Source organism: Rhinopithecus bieti, unplaced genomic scaffold (assembly GCF_001698545.2).
Source record: "Rhinopithecus bieti isolate Rb0 unplaced genomic scaffold, ASM169854v2 scaffold_13207, whole genome shotgun sequence".
NCBI lineage: Eukaryota > Metazoa > Chordata > Mammalia > Primates > Cercopithecidae > Rhinopithecus > Rhinopithecus bieti.
Window position 1 is genome coordinate 5,518,813 of NW_016807866.1, and position 6,129 is coordinate 5,524,941.

Consider the following 6,129-nt stretch of genomic DNA (forward strand, 5'->3'; position numbering starts at 1 on the left):
GGTGCACACTTGTAGTCCCAACTGCTCAGGAGGCTTGAACCCAAGAGTTTGAAGCTGCAGTGAGCCAAGATCATGCCACTGCATTCCAGCCTGGCCAACAGAGGGAGCCTGTCTCAAAAAAAAAAAAAAAAAAAAAAAAAAAAGAATAAAAAAAATGAAGCCACTAACAAAGGAGGGTAGGAAATAGTTAACAATCCAGTTATATTCTCTTTAGAGACACCCAATACCAGATAACAAAAACAGTAAAGATGGCTGGCTATCTTAGTCCCTTTTCTGTTGCTATAACTGAATGCCTGAGACTGGGTAATTTGTAAAGAAAATACATTCATTTCTTACAGTCTGGAGGCTGGAAGTCTAAGGTCAAGGAGCTGCGTCTGGTGAGGACCTTCTTGCTAGTGGGGACTCTCTGCAGAGTTCCAAGTTGGTGTAGGGTCACATGGCAAGGAGTACACAAGAGAATGCCAACTGGCTTTTACAACAGACTCGGTCTTATAATAACTAACCCATTCCCAAGATAACCCATTAATCCATTAACCCATTAATCCATGATATATTAATTCATTGGTGATGACAGAGCACTAATGACCCAATCACCTCGTACAGGCTCCACCTGTCAATATCGTTACATTTGGGATTAAGTTTCAACATGAGTTTCAGAGGGGAGAAGCATTCAAACCACAGCAAACTCCTATGATGATAGAAAAATATAAGAGCAAACTGTACCAAAAGGAAACTAAATTTTATATATGCTGCTGTAGTTTGAATTATGTGTCCTCCCAAAATTTATATGTTGAAAACTAATCACCATGATGATGGTATTAGAAGGTGGAGGTTTCGGGGAGGCGATTGGGTCATGAGGGCTCTGTCCTCACAAATGGGATTAATGACCTTATACAAGATATATAAGGGAGCTGCCTCCCTCCTTTTCACCCTTCCACCATGTGAAGACAAAGCATCCATCACCTCTGGAGGGCAAAACAACAAGGCATCATCTTGGAAGTATAGACCAGGCCCTCACCAGACTTCCTAGAACCTTGACCTTGGACTTTCTAGTCTCCAGAACCACAAGAAATAAATTTCTATTGTTTATAAATTACCCAGTCTCACATATTTAGTTATAGCAGCACAAATGGACTAAGACATGCAGACAAGAATTTACGATAGGCCAGGCACGGTGGCTCATGCCTGTAATCTCAGCACTTTAGGAGGCCAAGGCAGGCAGATCTCCTAAGGTCAGGAGTTCGAGAACAGCCTGACCAATATGGTGAAACCCCATATCTACTAAAATACAAAAATTAGCTGGGTGTGATGGCAGGCACCTGTAATCCCAGCTACTTGGGAGGCTGAGGCAGGAGGATCGCTTGAACCCAGGAGGAGGAGGTTGTAGTGAGCTGAGATCATGCCACTGTACTCCAGCCTGGGCAACAGAGCAAGACTCCATCTCAAAAAAGAATTTATGATAAACAAGTCAGGCTGTCCAGATGCAATGGCTCATGCCTGAAATTCCACCACTTTAGGAGTCCAAGGTAGGAGGATTGCTCTAGCCCAGGAGTTCAAGACCAGCTTGGGCAACATAGCAAGACCCTGCCTCTTAAAAACATATATAAAAATAAAAAATTGTCCAGGCATGGTGGCACATACCTGTAGTCTCAATTACTCAAGAGGCTGAGGTGGGAAGATCGCTTTGAGCCTGGGAGGTCAAGGCTGCAGTGAGCCATTATCATGCCACTGCATTCCAGCCTGGGAAATAGAGCAAGACACTGTCTCAAAAAAGAAAAAAAAAATTCAGGCTAAGTAATATATTAGACCAATTGAAAGGGATCAATAGAAACATTAAAGATAGGTTCTATAGTGGGTTAATTCTGTAGTGTCCCCTCAAAATTCGTCTCCTCCTGCCACCTCAGAATGTGTCCTTTTGGTAATAGGGTCTTTACAGATGTAATTAGTTAAGATGAGATTACGTTGGAAGACTCCTCATAAGAAGAGGAGAAGGGTCAGGCACTGTGGCTCATGCCTGTAATCCCAGCACTCTGGGAGGCTGAGGCGGGTGGATCACTTGAGGTCAGGAGTTCGAGACCAGCCTGGCCAACATGGTGAAACCCTGTCTCTACTAAAAATACACAAATTAGCTAGGCATAGTGGCGGGTGCATGTAATCCTGGCTACTTGGGAGGCTGAGGCTTGAGAATCACTTGAACATGGGAGACGGAGGTTGCAGTGAGCCAAGATCATGCCACTGCACTCCAGACTGGGCAACACAGTGAGACTCTGTGTCAGGAAAAAAAAGAAAAAAAAAGGAAGAGGAGAGGAGAAGACACACACAGACGCCCAGCAGAGACGGCAGCCGTGTGAAGACAGAGGCAGAGGTTGGTATGTATGATGCTGCCCAGAGACAAGGAATGCCAAAGATTGCTAGCAACCACCAGCAAGTGGAAGAGGCAGGGAAGGATTCTTTCTCAGCGCTTTAAAAGAGAGCATGGTCCTGACAACATTTTGATCTCGGACTTCTGGCTTCCGGAACTATGAGAGAATGAACCTCTGCACCCGTATTTGCTATTTAGTTATGGTGACCCCAAGAAACTGATACATATGCCATGTAGTGCAGTCACTCAACCACAAGGGGCACTGTCTGGCAGCAAGTTCTACAAACACAAACGGTCCAAAATAATTACTGAAGTTCACAGAGAAAGTCATACAAATAGCATTCAAATATTTTTAACGATGATCAACAGGCTATAATTTATCATTTTAAAAAACATAAAACCGTTATCATCTTGCTGAATAATTTGTGACCTTTGTTAACAAACTGGCTGGGAACCGTTTTTAAAGAACATCCTGGTCCTGCTATCATTACACACATGGGAGGGTATCTGTAGGATAAATTCCCCCAACAATTCCCTTTCCAGGAAGAGATGCGTATTTTTAATTTCGATAGACAACAGCTGAATTGCCCTCCAAGGAGGAGGTACATTACACTCACCAGAAAGATATATGAATGGCTGTTTTCCCCAGCCTTGGCAATACTTTGCCAAGCTAAGAGGTAAGAACAGGCTTTAAAACAAACCCCGATGCAGTTCCCAAGGACAGGACTAGGGCCCTCGGACCCACATTTCCCAGCACAGGTGCTTGCCATGGCCCCTTCTCCGTCCAGTTTAGCAAGGGCGTGGCAGATTTCCTTTCAGGCACAGAGCCCAGCCTTCCAGACATCACACTTAAACTGGTTCCTACCACATCTGCAAGGAGAATCTCTTCCTCCAAGTCAGCAGTGTTTACAATAAGCAGTACACTTTTCCCTAAGTCACTCTGAATATAGAGACCAGAAACCAATTTCAGGATAGCAAAGGGACAGCCACCATGGTGACCTCAAGCATACAAATCACACACCTGCTTGTCCTGCCTGGTGAAGCCCTGTTGGGACCATGCATAGTCCTGTCCTCAGCGCTCAGGCACAGAACACTTAGGAGAGGAAGGCGAGGTTTCAGCTACATGAGGTGGCATCGTAGGAATTGTCTTCTCCCTGACACCCCTCAGTGGCACTCAACAGCCTCACTGTCCTGACCCTAAACCACTTTGTGATCCACCCCTGGGAAGGGCAGGCAGTGAAGAACTACAGCTAGAGAAGAGGAGTTGGGGAGTTACCAAGCTGTTTGCTGACCTCTTCGTTTGACTCAGAACCTGACCTTAATCTCGCTTCCAGAAAAACAATGGGCCCCATTCCTGCCCGAGCTTGCCTTCTGCAACCCAGACTATCTTAGAACGTGATGGGAGTCAAGAACGCTTTCTTTAAGATGAAGCTGTAGACAGGTTCCCCTCACCTCCCACCTCTGCCCACATTATCTGCCTCTAGCAAATAATGGTAGTCATGACTGTACCTGTTACCCAGGAGAACACCAATCAATGGCTGTAAAGACGTGAATGTGTGGTTTTAGATGGTGTCTGCCTGCCTTTGCTGAAAAAGGTAAGAACAGCAAACATTTATATATTACCGTTTGTCAGTACTGCTCTAAGCACTTTTATAATATTAAACATTCATGCTGTACTCCTTATAGCAATCATAAGAGCAAGGCACTAAAACTATTCCCATTGTACAGATGAGCAAACTGAGACACTGAGAGATGGGGAACTTTGCCCAGTGAGTAAGTAGGAGATACAATAAGGAGCCACAAGGGCAGGGAGCTCCACTCCTGCCCTCCCCAGCCCTCTGTTCACTCCTGAGCATGACTGGTACCTCACAGGTGCTCAGACAGCCGCTGGATGCAGATGAGGGAACAGCTGTGGACATTCAGTCCCTCAGACCACAAAAGGACTTTGGAAGGAGAACCCTGGAAGAATGCCATGTTACTGGCAAAGGTTTGCGTTCTTACCCTAACGATTTGTAAACACAAAGGGACAATAGCACTAAGTAATCTAAACAGAATCACAGCAGTCAACCACAAGAACCCACAATGTTTCTTTTTTCTTTCTTTCTTTTTTTTTTTGAGACAAGAGTTTTGCTTTTGTTGCCCAGGCTGGAATGCAATGGCGCGATCTCGGCTCGCCACAACCTCCACCTCCCAGGCTCACCCAATCTTTCCAGCTGGGATTACCGACACACCACCACACCCAGCTAATTTTTGTATTTTTGGTAGAGACAGGGTTTCACTATGTTGCCCAGGCTGGACTCAAGCTACCCGCCAACCTTAGCCTCCCAAAGTGCTGGAATTACAGGCATGAGCCACCGTGCCTGAACCCTAGTCATCTTCTTTTTTTTTTTTTTTTTTCTTTTTTTTTGAGACAGAGTCTCACTCTTGCCAGTGGCACAATCTCAGCTCACTGCAACCTCTGCCTCCCGAGTTCAAGAGATTCTCCTGCCTCAGCCTCCCCAAGTAGCTAGGACTACAGGCGCGCACCACCACACCCGGCTGATTTTTGTATTTTTAGTAGAGATGGGGTTTCAGCATGTCGGCCAGGATGGTCTTGATCTCTTGACCTCGTGATCCACCCTCCTCGGCCTCCCAAAGAGTTGGGATTAGAGGCATGAGCCACTGTGCCCGGCCCAGTCTTTTTCTTAAAAGATCTGCTCACAATTCCAATTATTTGCGCAAGCCTGTACTAAGTACAAGAGAAAAGTGTTTTCTCTCAGCCAGGACAGAAAGTAGGAATCTTCCTCTAACTGCAGTCCTTTTCTATGGCCACTATAACATATTACCACAAACTGAGGGGCATGAGACAACATACATTTATGATCTTACCGTTCTGGAGGTTGGAAGTCCTAAAATTAAGGTATCAGAGCCGTGCTCCTTCCAGAGTCCCTGAGGGAGGAACCCCTCTGCTGTCCTGCCAGCTTCTGGAGGCTGTCTGTGTTCCTTCCTCCATCTCCAAATCTCACCTGACCTCTGCTTCTACCACATCTTCGTCTCAGACCCTTCTGCCTCCCTCTCATAAAGACCCTTGTGTCTACACTGGACCCACCTGGATAACCCAGGCTAGTCTCCCCACATCAAGATCTGTAATCACTTCTGCAAAGTCCCTCTTGTCAAGGAAAGCAACATTCACAGTCTCTGCGGATTGGAATGCAGACCTCTTGGGGGAGGGGCATTATTCTGTTGATGGCAATAACCAGAGCCATTTCTTTCTTTTTCTTTTTTTTGAGACAGAGTCTCACTCTATTGCCAGGCTGCAGTGCAGTGGTATGATCTCAGCTCACTGCAACCTCCACCCCCCACCCACTTCGAGTTCAAGTGATTCTCCTACCTCCGCCTCCCAAGTAACTGAGACTACAGATGGATGCTACTACACTTGGCTTTTTTTTTTTTTTTTTTTTCTTTTTTTGAGACAAGAGTCTTGCTCTGTCACCCAGGCTGGAGTGCAGTGGCGTGATCTTGGCTTACTGCAAGCTCCGCCTCCTGGGTTCACATCATTCTCCTGCCTCAGACACCCAAGTAGCTGGGACTACAGGCGCCCGCCACCACGCCCAGCTAATTTTTTTTTTTTTTTTTTTTTTTTTTTTTTTTTGTATTTTAGTAAAGACAGGGTTTCACCATGTTAGCCAGGATGATCTCAAACTCATGGCTTCAAGTGATCTGCCTGCCTTGGCCTCCCAAAGTGCTGGGATTACAGGTATGAACCACTGTGCCCAGCCCCTACTGTT

At 45.9% G+C, this 6,129-nt stretch overlaps 1 pseudogene; it reads left to right on the plus strand.

The window, feature by feature from the left end:
* The first annotated feature begins 2,286 nt into the window (after nucleotides 1–2,286).
* LOC108536878 (40S ribosomal protein S9-like) overlaps nucleotides 2,287–6,129 on the plus strand; it is a 7,976-nt pseudogene continuing 4,133 nt past the window's right edge.